This window comes from Haliotis cracherodii, unplaced genomic scaffold (assembly GCF_022045235.1).
Source record: "Haliotis cracherodii isolate W230 unplaced genomic scaffold, xgHalCrac1.p SCAF_4, whole genome shotgun sequence".
Lineage (NCBI taxonomy): Eukaryota > Metazoa > Mollusca > Gastropoda > Lepetellida > Haliotidae > Haliotis > Haliotis cracherodii.
The window spans coordinates 35,206,679-35,224,650 of record NW_027266297.1 but is presented as its reverse complement, the minus strand read 5'-3'; the positions used below and the strand labels follow the sequence as shown (position 1 = coordinate 35,224,650).

The 17,972-nt window shown below is 40.2% G+C and overlaps 1 pseudogene; it reads left to right on the top strand.

Annotated features, from left to right (window-relative positions):
• The first annotated feature begins 7,513 nt into the window (after window positions 1-7,513).
• On the top strand, window positions 7,514-16,308 carry LOC139478739 (uncharacterized; annotated as a pseudogene).
• The last annotated feature ends 1,664 nt before the right edge of the window (window positions 16,309-17,972 follow it).

Genomic DNA, 17,972 nt, shown 5'->3' with positions numbered 1-17,972 from the left:
ATTAAAAGACTAATATGTTTGTCTGTAGTTTAAACTGATGAGCGTCGGGCCTTTTTCTTCTTCCTGGGCGTCAAATAATCAGTAAGTTTAAGTAGTCTGTAATCTAAACTGATGAGCGTCGTGCTTTTTTTTCTTCCTGGGCGTCAAATAATCAGTAAGTTTAAGTAATATGCAATCTGCCGCCGTGTATCTGTATAACTCTCATAACTAACTTATTATGCTATGCTATGTTGCCTTGAGTGAATGAAGTTTGGTTCTGTCTATCAAGGACTGCCTCCGTCGTCTAGTGGTAAAGCGTCAACCCGGAGAGAGGAAGGTCCGGGGTTCGATTCCCGACCGCGTCAAACCAAAAGGCGTTAAAAGATGATACTTGTTACTCTGTCTGGCGCTCGACGTTAAGGGGCTAAACCAAGGACTGGTCGGCTCGGAGTCAGTATACTGTGTCTGAGTGGGGTATTCATGTTAAACTGTGTATCAGTTCGAACCTCAAACAAGCAGCTACACACACGTGCATGGACGTCGCTATATGAGTGTAATAATCTTGGTCGCGACGTTAAACCCAATTTCACCTCACCCACACCTGCACAAACGGTATTCCAGGCGAGCCTTCTATTTTTTGACAGGGGAAATTGTGGGTATACAAATATTATCTACCTTTCTTTAGATACATACTTGTGTGTACACAGAGAATACGTCACAGAACGACCATTCCTACAAATGTACCAGTGGAGAAAGACCTTTTGTTGCTGATAGGAAAAGGTGTGTAAGCTATTAAAGAAAAGTACATGTATGTAAATTAGTTTGAAGAGGCGTTCATAATTTGTCCATGCATTACTATTCAGTCGATTCCAGCGTAGAATAGATATTCCGTGTCCCAAGAGTGTTTTTAGATGAACAATTGACTTGCCTCTGCAAGTGTTTGTCACAGATGCCACGGGTGGGACAGGATACGCTCACCTTTTCGTGAACACCTGGTATCATCACTATTTGATAGTGATTCATGATATAGTTTGAATCATGCAGTTGACTGCATTTAACAGATGTTTCTTGTGATTATGGAAAGGATTTTTTTGCTTTTATTTTGATAACAACTGACCAATGAGTATCGGGTAGCTGCAATATATGTGTTGCAACTGGCTGGTTATGTGTTAACCATATCTGTTATTAGAATCTCACATCACAAAATATTATTGGTTTGTTTGTTTGTTTGTTTAACGCCGCAATCAGCAATATTCCAGCTATATGACGGCCCTCGGTAAATAATCGAGTCTGGAACAGACTAACCAGTGATTGACATCATGAGCATCGATCCACGCAATTGGGATACGATGACATGCATCAACCAAGTCAGCGAGCCAGACCACCCGATCCCGTTAATCGCCTCTTACGACAAACATGGGTTGCTGAAGACCTATTCTAATCCGGGTTTTCACGGGTTTCACAAAATAATACTGTGTTATGCAATGTTTTAAGTTTACGAGAGACTATAAAACAATATTCCTAGTTACATACACTATATTCATCGCACTGGCCAAGAAAATATAAGAGTGAAGTCAAACCCATAATGTGATAAAATATTTCAAGTCAAATAACCTTTTATCGCACAATAAAATCTTTTTAAATAAATGCTTGTTTTTAAACGATTTGGGGTTAAAACATTTCGATAATCAATAAAACACAGCGTCTGTAAATTTAAAAACATCATTACATGTAGAGGAGGCACAGTGCGGACAGTGCGCAATTCAGTACAATATGGCTATCGTCATCGACTGAATCTTGGCTGTTGAAACAAGTTCTTTCCTTGAAAGGCGTGCTGGCGTATCTTCCTGTCTCCACATGTGAAGGAGCCGTCACATATCTGTTTACAGTTATAGGACAGTACAATGACTCCAAGGCAAATGGTTTGTTATATAATTCTCGACCCTTCTACTACCTTATCACCAAATCAGAATAAAACTATCCATAATTTTCGCATAAAATTCAAATGATGTAAAATGTCCACGAAGACCGTTATGTATACTACCCAAACGGTTAAGGGCCACCCCATTCTTTCACATCACTAGTTAATCTGTCAGGGCATGGCTGATTAACTATTATAGTAATATGAAAGAACCAGGTGGTCCTTAACTGTTTTTGAGTAGTATGGTAACCACTGGTATGCCACAGAGCCTTGGTACAGCTGGATTAATGCCCTCTGGGGCGTGAAGCACTCCTTCCTGAACATATGTTCACCATCTTCCCGAGCCAAGGGAGTTAACTGACAATATAATTCCAGTTTCCACCCTTGCCGAACTGCTGGAATTATGGAGTTATATTTTGGCTGGACTAACGAGTCTATGCATAGTCCAACCACAATCGCGATTCGTAAACTGCCGTGCACATTTTTGTGGATTGCAGGATTTGCAAAGCATGTGTACACTGAACGTTTTAGTACCGAAAACATCTTGATTATCGATCAGATTGTCTTGAGTGGTGGCGGTGATCGAGCCCAGAAATTCAAGCTTAGTTCAAGGGTGGAAACTGGACTTTTACAGCTAGCTAAGGCCCTTGCCTCGGGAAGATGATGTTCACACACATTACAGGACATGCATTGAACATGATATCCATGCATGGTTTTCAGCTGATGCACTCTTTTTTATGTCTCTGGGTAAGTCCTCGATGTATAAGTAGATGTAAGCGGGAGCCTAGTTGTCACTGCACGTTACCCCCAGGCAACCAACAGGTGTAAACATATACCATCATTACTATTTGGCTAGCTACCGCACTATGATATTTTAGAATCCTGGCCGACTCTGTATGATTTGTATGATTGTACCCCGTGTGACGCGTAATTCTACTCTGTGGTATGTCTGAGATTCCACTGAACTATGGGTATGCCCAAAATAAAACACACATTTACGTCATCAATAAGGAAGATATATACGTACTGGCATGGTATGTATTATCAATTTAACGACTATTACAAAATATTATTATGAGTATTGATTGGTCGACAATTTTTGTAAAGACTTGACAACAAAAAGTTTTTTTTCTTAATGAAGACATCACTAGACAACAGAGATACTGTAATTTGTTTTAAAATTAAGCAAATATTAATAAGTGGACGGAATCACATATGTAGCTGTAGGCATCTGCACCAGCCCGATACATCAGCATGGAGTACCCCAAGGCGATGTTTTATGCCCTATTTTATTTATGACTTTTTCGAGAAGCCAGTCCCCATAGCCCGTGGCTTTGCTGCATTATCGGACCCAGGTTGACAATAATCATGTCGTGAATCTACATTTGGCTTACTCCCTAATGTTGACCACCAGTTGTTTATTGTTAATATCCAGTCCGATAGGCACAGCGTTTCCATTCGATAAACGATAATAATATGAGGAATGGACGTGCTAATGTTGATCAACACACTCACGACGATAAGCCACCGACAGCGGTTGAGTAACAGATATCGTACCCTTTAGTTATAGCATAAACTACGCCGACTTTATCATACGTCTTACTTATTCACCAATAAACAGCCAATCAGTGTAATCAATGTCTGTATTTATAACATTTTGTATTACAATAATGACAAATGCACATTTGACAGATAATGTTGTTTTAGATATTTGCAAATATGGCAACAACACATTTTTTTGTAATCACCTAAATTGTAAAGAAATGTTTCAAATGCCGAATGATGCACAGAGGAGATGCCAGTGGTGTTTACAAACATGTAATTATTATAAAGGCGTTTGTGAAGGGAACAATTCGGAGGGATAAACGAAAAGTGTTTACTCATGATAAATCTCTATATCACTTTTAGCACGGAAACACCCATGGTGTAAATACATGCGTATTATACTTTGAATATTGTTTTACTGATCATTCGAAAAATGCGCCGGGGATTTCTATGAGAGGTATGTGTGTGACGGTGTGTGTTTAGAATATGAAGTGTCTTGTTTTGATTGAGCACGAGATAGATATAACACCTAAAGAAATATATACCATATGACATTTAAGATACAACTGGTCCATATAAGCAAAACAAAGTAGTAATAGTTGGTGGTGGTGGTGGTGTTGTTACTGTGGAATTAGTAGTTGAAGTAATCATCGTAGTATCTGTTTTGTAGATGCAGTGATAGTCGTAGTAATTGATGTTACTGTAGTTGTTGTTGTAGTAGCAGTAGTGGTAGCAAATGTAGAAGTTATATCAGTTTTGTAGATGTAGTAGAAATATTTGATGTTGTATTAATTGCTGAAGTAGTTTTAATCGTTGTAGTGGTAATAACAGTGGTATATGTTGTTGTTACGTTGTCGTAGTAGTAGTAGTTGTTGTTGAAGTAGTTTCAGACGTTGTCATGATAGGAAATCAGTTAAATATAAGAAACAAGTTGTATCCTCTAATTGCCAAAAGGGAGGCAATTCATTATTATTTTCCCAACATAGAAATACAGTAACAATAGTCCTAACTGTGGAATGATTACTGCTATCAACGTTCATTTCAAACCCCCTGAGGCAAAGACGCAACTCATGGAGAAAATCAGAGAAAATAAAACACCCATGCAGTATAAGACAGGCAAACTTGGCGCACCAGAGATTTGGCAAAACCATGAAGCGTCTAGATCAGGAGTACCGTCAACAGGATGGGCTTGACGTCATCACGTGATCTTTTTGCTATTCACTTATTGAACAGTTCCGACTCGACTTCAGAGAAAAGTGACCTACGGTTTTTTTAACGAGACCCCGGTCTTCATGTGCACGCAGATGGACAGGTCAAAGGGAAAGCATGGTGCAGTCTAAGGAAGAGAATGTATGGATGTCAACTTCTTTATTATGAGGAACACAACGTTTCGGAGTATATTCTCTTCCTTATGTTAATCACTTCCAAATGCCTTTCAAAGACCTGATGGCACAGTCTGTTTTGAATTTGTTGCCATTCGTATTAATTTTACACGCGTATTTTACACACACACGCACGCACGCGCACACACACACGCACACACACACGCATATATATATGGGTGTGCGGTTTGTGTGTGTGTGTGTGTGTGTGTGTGTGTGTGTGTGTGTGTGTGTGTGTGTGTGTGTGTGTGTGTGTAAAATGCGCGTGTAAATTATATACACACACACACACACACACACACACACACACACACACACACACACACACACACACACACACACACACACACACACATGTATACAAACAAAAAGACCCAGCTGACTCAGTAAACCAATGACATTTGCCCTCATTTACACATATTAATTGAATAAGGATGATAATTTATGGATGTCAACTTCATGGATGTATACATGTATGCTTACTCCTTCATGGGGTGAATGATGAAGCATTCAGCTGATGAAGGAGTGAGCATATACTCCGAAACGCTGTGTTCCTCACAAAACAGAAGTTGACATCCATAAATTCTCTTCCTTATGTGTATCACTTCTAAATTCCTTTCAAAGACTTAACTGAATAAGGGCCAGCATTATAATTCCGTGACTACTTTAGTTGTTGTCGTAGTTGTAGAAACATCTGAACACAACTCATTACCTCCAGAACCGGGTAGTATATATGTTTGTTTGTTGTTTAACGCAGCACTCAGCAACAGTCCAGCTATATGACGGCGGTCAGTATAAAATAGTCTGGACCAGACAATCCAGTGATGGAAATCATGAGCATGGATCCACGCAACTGGGATACGATAACATGCATCAACCAAATCAGCGAGCCTGACCACCCGATCCCGTTAGTCGCCTTTTACGACAAGCATAGTAGCCTGTTACAAGCATGAGTTGCTGAAGACCTATTCTAATCCTGGACCTTACTGGGTCATAAATATTTAAAACGTGATCTGAAGTCATATACCTGATTTCACCTCTTTACACAAACTAAATCAATCTTAGCGCTGCTACTATAGTGACCCAATGTTAATAAACGGGGGTCACGGTAGATGTTGAAGTTGGTGAATGGGACCCAGGAGATTAAAGCTTCCAGAGTTACCCCCCATTGTACTTATAACCCTTAACATTCGTGACCAACTTGTTGGTTACGGAAAGATCCGAGTGGTGACGAATGAAGGCGAGCAACTACAAGTTGTTTGTTTATGATGTGCCAAGACTTAAACGTCTTAGGAAATAAGCCATTTGTGAAATGTTTGAGATATAAAGGCCTTATTAAGATGAGCGTCTTTATCTTCTTTATATGACTTTAAAAACTGCTGTTATATCACGGCATACCTAGAATGGATAACTATGATACCACAGGAACACACCTAGGTGAGGTGAGGTGAAATGGGGTTTAACGTCGCATCCAAGATTACTGCACTTATATAGCGACGTGCATGTACGTGTGTGTGTTTGTGTGGCTGCTTGTACTAGTCTGGACTGATGCCGATTTATAGTGCTAACTCACTGAGATACCATGCCGCAGTTTAGCATGAATATCCCACACAGTTTACTGACTCCCAGCCGACCAGTCCTTGTTTTAGCCCCTTAGTGCCGAGCGCAAGACAGGGTAACAACAAGTACCATCTTTTAACGTCTTTTGGTATGACGCGGCCAGGGATCGAACCCTGGACCTTCCGGGCGGACGCTCTACCACTAGACCACGGAGGCGGTCTGGAACATACCTTGCCTTCGCGCTGGTGATTTTACAGGCCGCTACAGTCAGTCAGTGAAATTACGATCACGATAGATTGATTGAAAGCGGCCGTAACACGTTCCTTTGTTTATAAACAGAAGGCCAGCATTTTGTTGTTGCTGTGGGCTTTCTTTACAGAATCGTGGTCCCGCGTGTGCCAGTAAGACAGAGTATACATAGGACATCGCCTTAGTTTTGTGTACACGCTTTCACGAGGAAGTAAATTTGGTGGAATGAAACGACTTGATATATCCGTTTAAAAAGGAAGTGCTCAGGTCGGGTACAACCTTGTGGAAACTCACACTAGCATGATTCTAACCGACCAAGAAACAGGCCTGGGATTCGAACTCATGACAGCGTATCCTGCCAGCTATGGGGATTCGTTTCAGTTGAAACTTTAATTTCACACACAATCAGAATTGTTTTCCACAGTGGATTTAATTAATACCAAGACAGTTTTTAAATAACGTCTCTTAAAATATCTAAGGTATATCCTAATTTTTACTATTAAGTCCCTTTAATGTAGTGCCTGGGTTTGTTTCTGAAACACAACGTAAGGTCAAGAAGTAACTGCAACGAGGAAGTTTGCATTGCTCTATATTAGGTTTGAGGTTTAGGACAGGAGGTCTTAGCGTAAAGGGCGGGAACGGAGCATCCGTTGGGTGCGTTTGGGCGATTGTTCTCACTGTTGACTGTTGCTCCTTTACGTTTGTACCTTTACTTCTTTCATTGCGCGTTTTCAGATGCGCTAAAGCAGTGGTTGCGAAAACAAAAACAGTCGGACTTTACGTTGCTGTTGCATTTTCCACAAATTATTTTTTGAAAGTTAACATTCGACAAAATACAACCCTGCTGCAGATGCGTCTTGTTTCCGTCCAACATCAAATGTCCAAAGCGATCTGCTTTATTAGTCATATACATCAGTGTATATATACACCGTACTTGTGTCGCGTCAAAGATGTCACACTTTGTGATATACTCTGCGATCGCCGTCATCTTGTGTTCACCTGAAGTTACTACAGTATCGGGTAAGATTATCCATACAACCCCTTTATCAGCACAAGATGTGTTACCTATTGAAGATGCAATACCCGTGTTGTGTTGTTTGTTAATATAGCCGTATTGCCCACTACTTTCGCCTTGTCTGTACATGTATTTGTATTAATGTTGTTAATTGCATTTGTTCATGTCTGTCCTTCTGTGTGTCATTACACATGGTGCCAAATATATGTTCTTGTCCCCTCTTCTACAGTGTCATAATACCCTGTCACAGGCCTGTGCTTATATCCACTCGTCCAGATGTTTTAAACAATGCTCTCACATATATGTTCATTTACCCTCTTCTACAGTGTCATAATACCCTGTCACAGGCCTGTGCTTATATCCACTCGTCCAGATGTTTTAAACAATGCTCTCAAATATATGTTCATTTACCCTCTTCTACAGTGTCATAATACCCTGTCACAGGCCTGTGCTTATATCCACTCGTCCAGATGTTTTAAACAATGCTCTCAAATATACTCACACGCAAAAGAAACGCAAGTCGAGTATGCAGTATACGTGTTATTTATTTTCAACAGTAAAGACAAGAAATACTAATGGGGCAAGATTGACAAAAAAATTGACTGAAGACAGTTGAATGGAATATAAGGCAGATGACATAATTGTGTTTTTTTCAAATGATAAGGGCTTACACAGTTTCGGGTCAATACCCAAAATGCCAGTCAATACCTGGTGTGACCACCATTAGCATTGATCACTGCCACACTTCTACTGTACATTGAGTGGATCAGACGATTTGTGAAGGCCCTAGGGATCCTCCTGCACACATCCAGAGCAGCTGTGCGCATGTTGTAGTGTAGGGACTGAAAGCACATTGTATAGACGCCTTTGGACCTCATCCCACAAGTGTTCAGATCAGGGCTGAGGGCTGGCCACGGTAGAACACGGATGTTGTGTTGTTGCAGAAAGGCCATGGTAGCTCTGGCAACATAGGGACGAGCGTTGTCCTGCTGGAAAATGTGTTGTTGATGTTGTGCAAAAAATGGGGTCTGATCACTTGGTCGATATACCGCTGAGCAGTGACGCCGTGTCCCCGACCTTGACCAACATTCAGAAAGCACATGGGTCCGAGTCTCGCATTAAGTCCAATCCCTGCCCATATCATGACGCTAGGTCCACCCCATGGATCCCTTTCCACAACGTTTCTGTCAGCGAAACGATCACCTCGACGCCGCCAAATTCTGACTCTTCCGTCTGCATGGGAGACACAAAAGCGACTTTCATCAGAGAAGATGACACGCCTCCACTCACGATGACGCCAATTGTGATGACCCTGTGCCCACTGAAGTCGTGCTTGTCGATGCCGTGGTTAGAGAACAGGACGACGTGCTGGTCGGCGACATCTGAGGTTGTTGGAACGGAGACGTAAACATTGAGTTTTTTTTCGCGTGTTTATAATATATAACCCATGGTCCCAACATTGTGTTTATATTCGCGTGTTTCTGATATAACCAATGTTTCCAACATTGCGTTTATATTCGCGTGTTTATGATATAGCCAATGGTCCCAACATTGTGTTTATTTTCGCGTGTTTCTGATATAACCAATGTTTCCAAGATTGTGTTTATATTCGCGTGTTTATGATATAGTCCATGATCCCAACATTGTATTAATACTAACGTGTTAATGCTATAATCCATTGTCCCAACATTGTGTTTATATCCACTGGTTTATGATATAACCCATGGTCCCAACATTCTGTTTATATTCACGTATTTTTGCTTTAATCCATGGTCCCAACAGTGTATTTATATTCACGAGTTACTTCTATAATTCATTGTCCCAACATTGTGTTTATATTCACGTGTTGATTAACCTATGGTCCCAACAATTAGTTTATAGCCATTTGTTTATAACATAACCCATGGTCCCAACTCTGTGTATATATCCACTTGATGATATAACCTGTGGTCCCAACGCTGTGTATATATCCACTTGATGATATAACCCATGGTCCCAACTTTGTGTTTATATCGACCCGTGGTTCAAACTAGGTGTTTATATCCACTTGATGATATAACCCGTGGTCCCACCTCTGTATTTATATCCACTTGATGATATTACCCGTGGTACCACCTCTGTGTTTATATCCACTTGATGATATAACGCGTGGTCCCACCTCTGTGTTTATATCCACTTGATGATTTAACGCGTGGTCCCAACTCTGTGTTTATATCCAATTGATGATATTGCCCGTGGCCCCAACCATGTTTATATCCACTTGTTGATATTACCCATGGCTCCAACCATGTTTATATCCACTTGATGATATAACCCGTGGTCCCAACTCTGTGTTTATATCCACTTGATGATATTACCCATGGCTCCAACCATGTTTATATCCACTTGATGATTTAACCCGTGGTCCCAACCATATTTATATCCAATTGATGATATTACCCGTGGCCCCAACTATGTTTATATCCACTTGATGATATAACCCATGGTCCCAACTCTGTGTTTATATCCACTTGATGATATTACCAATGGCCCCAACCATGTTGATATCCACTTGTTGATATAACCCGTGGTCCCAACCATATTTATATCCACTTGTTGATGATGGTGTAACACATGGTCCTACTATGTGTTTATATCCAATCATTTATATCCATGGTCCCCTTGGAGGGCGTAATGTTCTTTATTCCTTACTACGTCCATATTCCTATCTAGAAAGTCATGTCTGTGTTTCCCTGGAATCAGAATCGACATTCCTGTATATAAACTGGCGGAATATATTAAAGGAAATGCATATTCATTCCTCTTAATATATTTTTTTTATTGACTCATCAACATCCTTGTTTCACAGAAATTTTCCTCGTGTTTCAATAAAATATATCTTAAATTTAGTTTCGTAATCTGATGTCATATCCGTGCGTGTACACCTCCATCGTCCAGATGTCTCACGGGTGATGTACATCTACACACACACAGACACAGACAGATATCTGCCAACAGGGATCATGTAACTACGCATAAACTGTCAGATCATTTCCTTATGTGCTTTCGGTATAAATAGTCTTCCCAACGTTCCCGTTCTCTCTTACAGCTCAGGAAATCCGGATGTCCACTCCTATAAGTACCGGAAGTAGTTGCAATGTCACAGCTGGGGCGAACTGCGCAGAGGGTACAGTATGTCATATTCAGTCGTGATTCATGTGGTAAACGTGGTGATATGTGAAGTATATACGAAAGACTTTAAACCAAAATTGACACAGTGTAAATATTACTTGTCCACTTTTGTAACGGCGTTATTTTCTATGTGTTTACTACTAATTTTACGATTCCGATCCAGAACCCCAGGCAACCGATGTTTCATTTCATGCAACACAATTGGATAGAAAATACTAAATTTTATAACTCATGGAAATTCGCAATTTTGGGGCTACATTTATATCTATTGTGCCACAAATATGAAACTAAGTGACTAAAACCTATTTATTAGTTATGCTTTGTCTTTCCCCAATATAGGGGGCACGGGTGGCCCAGTCGTCTAAGGCGCTGCGATTCGCTGTGCAGAGTTGCGTCCCTTGGGCACGCCAGAAACCTATGATTGTGGGTTCGAATCCCGGTTCGCCCCGATTATGTTTCTAGGTTTGTCAGCACCATCCCCGTGCTCGTGGGTTTCACCGAAGTGGTAAACGTCTGAGACCTGCATCACTTCGGGCTTTCCTCCCACATTAAGCTGACACGCCGTAATATAACTGGAATACTGTTAAAAGCAGTGTTAGACCCAACTCACTCACTCACTCACTTTCCCCAATATAACATTATGGTCGGTGATATGAGGTCTGTATCGGCATTCTCGGATCAGGTATCGTCAGGTATCGTCTAATAGCCATCATATCCTGAACCAAAAACATTAGGGACCATGAATATTTAGGGGATATGTTTATGACATTGTGTGCTCAGTCTTTACGACAAAAATATCTCTAAAAATAGTAATGATCCCGAACTTTATTGTTCAGTATATATAACCGCTTTAAGCAATATTCCAGCAATATCACGGCGGGGCACACCAGAAATGGGCTTCACACATTGTACCAATGTCGGGAATCGAACCCGGCTCTTCGGCGTGACGAGCCAACACTTTAACCGCTAGGCTACCCGACCGACCCTCAATATTGCAGACAGTGTGCCTGCGTGCGTGTGTGAAGGTGTTTGCAGATATTCTTTTCTTTCTTTCTTGCAGACGGATATCTTATGCCATATGTGGTGAAAATTGTCATCATCTCCGCATCAATAGTCGGGGCCATCCTTCTCCTCAGCCTGGTTGTGTGCGTCTGGCACTTTGTGCGAAAGCGGTGAGCAATAACGGTATTTCACTGCATGTTGATTTACGCCGTTTACGCCGGCGGCCGTAACTAGTATAGGCTAGTGACTGCCAGCACGACTAACGATGTTCATGATGTCAATCACTGGATTCTCTGGTCCAGACTCGATTCTTTACAGCCTGCCGTCATATAGATGGAATATTGCTGAGTGCGGCGTTAAACAAAAAACAAGAAACAAACAAGAAATTAAGTTAATAAAAATCGTATGTGCACTCGTGTAGTCGACAGACCAGTGTTTCATATTATACTCTTAGGGAACCAAATCAACAATTCTATCCATTCTTTCCAATTTAGTCACAGAATACGAGCCTTCAAAGTTTTAATGTGTATCATTTGAAAAGGAACACATAAAATATGATAAAGAATTTATTTCCTACAGGAGGTCTGAGAAAATGATTGATATCGAGGCATCATCGGATTTCTACAAATCTGAAGACCCCCAAATACATCTTCGTCGACTCGACGCGGGCGAAACATCACGGGCTATCAGAGACGCCGCCAGTGTGTTCAGCTGGGGCTCTGATTTCCTTGATGAAGAGAGCCGAAGGAACTACGAGAACCACGAGCTGATTGGAGGCATGCCAAACCGGAACCGGAAGTCACGTAGTCAGATTTACGCGAATACCCTCGTCATTGGTAACGACAGAACTCAGGAATCGTCAACGTATACTAACGTCAAATATAATGATATGACGATGTGATGTTATGCAAAGGGAAGACAACACCAAGGTCACTTAATGACAGTATGACGCGTACAAGGGCTGGCCAAATACATGTATGTCGTTGCAGATATTCAACCAGTCTCACGTCTAAGAGATTGTATGATGCCATTTTCTCAGAGGAAGATTCATTATATTGTATTTTACAGTTATGTCCACATTCGTTTTTATGTCAACTAATATTTGTATTAATATCTGTGTTAACCTATTTTACAATTGCAATTACACTTTTTCTATTTCGATTAATCAACGCTTTTTTGTACGAATAGTGTTGGTTATTTTGAAACAAACTATCCGCGATTCCGAGTTTTGTATATTACTGTTTTTGTCATTTTAAGAGAGAAATTGAAGAAAAGTGTGTGAAATGTCAGCCTTACTGATAAACCACACTTTAGGTAGCCCATTGTTCAGATGACGTCATGTAATCATTCTGTGACGCCATGGACGCTGGGAGACGTTATATCGCATTTTTCTCAATGAAGAACTGTGACGTATTGTGGCTTGAATTGACCAGTCAGCATTAAGAACATCTTCCCGAGGCAAGAGAGTTAACTGACTTTAAAAGTCCAGTTTCCACCCTTGCCGAACTAGGCTGGAATTCCTGGGCTCGATCGTAGTGCACCAGTGGCTATTACGAGTAAAGTCCTTGCTATGCCTCTCCTATTGACCAAGCAGATTCAACCTCTTGTATCACATGCATTTGCTTCAAACAAAACGGTGGCGCCCAGTCAAGACGATCTGATCGATAATCAAGATCTATATTGTGATCAAACGAGTCTTACATCGCGAAGTGCATCAAATGACGTGAGCACCTTGATTAAAAACATGAAAAGATATAGAAAATATCTGTTGACAACGAGATAGCGGTGCACATGGTTTGCAAATCCTACAGTCGACCGCTCGGAAAGATGCATTAAGAATCACTGAAAAGCTTATTTGTAAATATCGGGAAGTCATGACACACGACCATTCTCCCCTTATAGGTAATAGTTTGTATACTATAGTTCTATAGAAACACGAAATATCGCGATGATTAATTAACGAAGATAGCAGCATGTGGGATAATATTTCCGCCGATAAGTGCTCTTTTCAAGAAATGTCCATCATTGATCACGTGGTTACTGTATATGAGGATGGGGAGTCAGGTGACTGCGAGCGACTTCATTTTACAGCATGTGCAGCTTACATATATTACCAGCACGAACTGAAAGTAAATGAGCAGATGTAGTGCTTAAAGCGCTATCGACTATCGACTCAGGTCAGTGCTCACGATAACCGCTCGCAGTCACCCAACTGTCGAATCTTACCCGGATTGTAACCGCGTGATCAAGACTCAACGCTGATGTTAATCGCTGAGAAAATTGACATTTCTTGAAAAGCGCCCATTGCAATATTTGTCATAACAGTAAGTCGTATTCGTTGTCGGCGGAATGGCATGGTTTCACGTTAAAAGTACAAGGGAACTTTGATCCAGAGCCCAACACCACGCAAAGACGTTTTGTACCATCCCTACCTATTGATGCAAGTACCTTTTCTGTCATAAAGAGCACACGTGTAAGTCAGAAGATAGAACAAATTGTAAATTGTATGTTGTACCTTCAGAATCAGGAATGAGAATATGGTACATTTCTTTTTGCATATTTCTGTAATATAAAAGTAGAAAACAAACATATTATGAAAACACAACTAGTAATATGTTTTCACAACAATGATTTCCTGAAACATTTGTTATTGTTTTCAAGGAACTTAGGGTATTAAGCTGACACAGAGACCATATACCGATATATGGTCTCTGGTTGGCACAATCTTAGTGGTATAAATGATACTGTTGACATAGATATCTCTACAGTGGTAAAGTTATTAATATTTTTTCATAATTAGTCATTTCAAAGTAATAGCTACATTGTTGTATTTTTTTAATTAATTACATCTGATGAGACACGCAGATGTTGTAAAAAGTGAAATCCACAACATTCTGAATGCGTTTGCTACTTTTAACCATGAACCATACTTCTCTATGAGTGAGTGAGTTGGGGTTAACGCCGCTTTTAACAGTATTCCAGTTATATCGCGGCGTGTCAGCTTAATGTGGGAGGAAAGCCCGAAGTGATGCAGGTCACAGACGTTTACCACTTCGGTGAAAACCACGAGCACGGGGATGGTGCTGACAAACCTAGAAACATAATCGGGGGGAACCGGGATTCGAACCCACAATCATAGATTTCTGGCGTGCCCAAGGGACGCAACTCTGCACAGCGAATCGCGGCGCCTTAGGCGACTGGGCCCCCCGTGCCCCCACTTCTCTATGAGAGTTACCTCATTAATGGTAATATGTTTACTCCTGTAGCCTGACACGTCAATTATTCAAAAAAAGTTCAAAAGTGGTAATATCTCGATACACGGGAATTGGGGCAACGTTTCCCGCATAGCGATATGCTATAGGCCTGTCCCACAAAACTCCAAACAGTCTTCCTTACACGGTCTTCGCTACACGGAAATTGGCCAAAGTTTCCCGCATAGCAATATGCTGTATGCGGAAATAGGTTGAACAGAGCCAGACTGGTACCCTGGCCTTCGCCTCCTAGAGGCTGAAGGCGTGGAGCGCAAGCACTCTAAGGCAGGTAAAACAGTCTAGGACATAACGTGTCTCCATCCTATGATTGTTGCCGAATAGCATTAACATGTTTTGTGTAATAATTTACATAAAGAAATGTTTTTAAACATATTTTATAATTATTTATCTAATTCAGACAAATATAAAGTTTCTTTTAAAAGTTTGGTTACAATTTTTCCAACGATTACTCATGCCTATATCCCCATGTGATTTTCTCAAACACATAACAAATACGGCACCGTGTTTAATAAGCATTCATGCAGCTCTCTTCGTTGAATAATCATCGCGATATTTCGTGATTCTATTTCAAGTGGCGAGGACTATAGTATGTGTATGTAATATTTAGTATCAAATCTGTTGGGTTGGACATCCATGTCTATGTATAAATTATGAATTTATACACCAAGGAGTTGTCGCCCCTTGTAGATAACTTTACCATAAGCTGTCTAATTTGTATACGTCTAACGGATGTAAGGATGTGTTTTAAAATAATGGTCCTATTGTATGATACTGTATTTATTGTATAGTGTATTGTTTCAGCGTGTGTGTGATGTCATTTGGGGAATTAGACGTTCTCACAACGTACCAACTGTCATGGACCCTGTGTCCCCATCCTCATACTAACCCGGTTACAATTAGTATTTTGTATTATTGATATGTTTCAAAATGTTCCAAACTTAAACGAAGCCCCCTAGAGATAGCGGGGTGTTGTTGTGTTTCAGATTTACAACATTCTCTCATGCTCCTTTAAGGACACTGTATTATTTATTTGTGTAATCTTTGGAATATGAAACTCCTACGAGGGATCTCTTGATCATTCCTTGTTAGAACATTGTCGATGAACCTTTTTTTTCTTATTGTTTGGATTATTTCTCAATGTTTTGTTGTAAATTATTTGGATAATCATTCACTGTAATTATTTTGTATTTTGTCTCACCGGTTATCTTTGAAATATATATGCGTATAATATCTATGTAGTATATATTTTGAATAAAGCATGTGTAGGTCATCATGGACCCCATGATGTCAGTCACTGAATTGTCTGGTCCAGACTCGATTATTTACAGACCGCCGTCATATAGCTGGAATAGCGCTGAGTGCGGCGTTAAATAACATTTAAACAAAACATAGTACGGATAAGAATTTATGGATGAGCAACTTCTTTATTACAACGAGGAGGGACGTTTCGGTGAAGGTTCTAACACCTCAAGCAAGTAACGGTGTTACAAACTGCACCAAAACGTCGCTCTTAATTGTAATAAAGAAGTTGTTCATCCATAAATTCGTATCCTTACTTAGTACTCCAACTTCTAAATGCCTATCAAAGAAACAAAACATGTCGTCCTAGAATCGGATTCTCTTAAGGGCGGTTCCAAATGGATTTTGCTTTTCGACATCTTTATCATGTGCGAAGCCTATTGTACTATTCTGATTGAGATGCGACTATGAAAGTTCTAATCAGACTCGATATTGGTTTTCTGTATGTGTTACTTTTTGATAAATAACTTCCTCATTGAAATGCTGACAATGTTTATGTCTTTCAGAAAGGGACTACCGTAATTGGTATTCCGATCGGGAAATCATGATGAGGGTGAAGGAAATGACAAGAATCTGATTCCGAAATGTGTTTCCATGACGTCCGCTCCATCGTAATTAACGAGTCATGTTGAGTGCTTTTGTGTAAAACATCCATTGAATGGTATTCTTAAAAGCTTCTTTTGTAGGATTCAAGGATGTATTGCATTAAGGTCATAAGACCTAACGTACATACATGTTTAAGGTCATGCGACCTGTGTGTGTATAAACAATATGGAACAACGCAGAACATTAGGTGCATGTATAGCCAGATGAAGTATAAGCACACAGTTCAGAAATAAATGATAAGCATATTTGGCAATTTCGAATTCATCTCATGATTATGCCAACCAAAATTACTTACAAATGTGTTAAAATATTCATACTTTGACAAATATTTACTTCTTATATGTAAATACAAAGCTATTTCGCAGGCAATGTTTCTTTGTAATAGTGCCAATAAAGTAACTCATTTGGCCTGCAATGCATTATAGAGATTGTGTAACGAGTCTGATTTAGATGTCAGAGGAGTAAACCGGGAAATAATCCATATAATGTCCAATGGGACTTTATTTCAAGACAATCGACTTTTCACCACAACTTTCATCTGGCCTGAAATACATTATGGAGAAAAAATGGGAGGCGCATGAACTAAAATATCATACAATGCTGTCTAATTGCACGCAAGCAGCAACAAATGGTTATACGATGCGTGATTTACTGGGTCAGGTTCCACTAAAAATGTGCAGAGTTCTTATCATTACAAGTCATGCTTTTGTTTGTTTTGTTTGATTGTTTGTTTGTTTGTTGTTTAACGCCGCACTCAGCAATATTCCAGCTATATGACGGCGGTCTGTAAAATAATCGAGCCTGGACTAGACAATCCAGTGATTGACATCATGAGCATCGATCCACGCAATTGGGATCGATGACATGTATCAACCAAGTCTGACCACCCGATCCCGTTAGTCAAGCTTGCTGACTTGGATGATACACGTCATCACAACATGCAAACCTAAAGTGGGTTGTGTCTTTGTAAC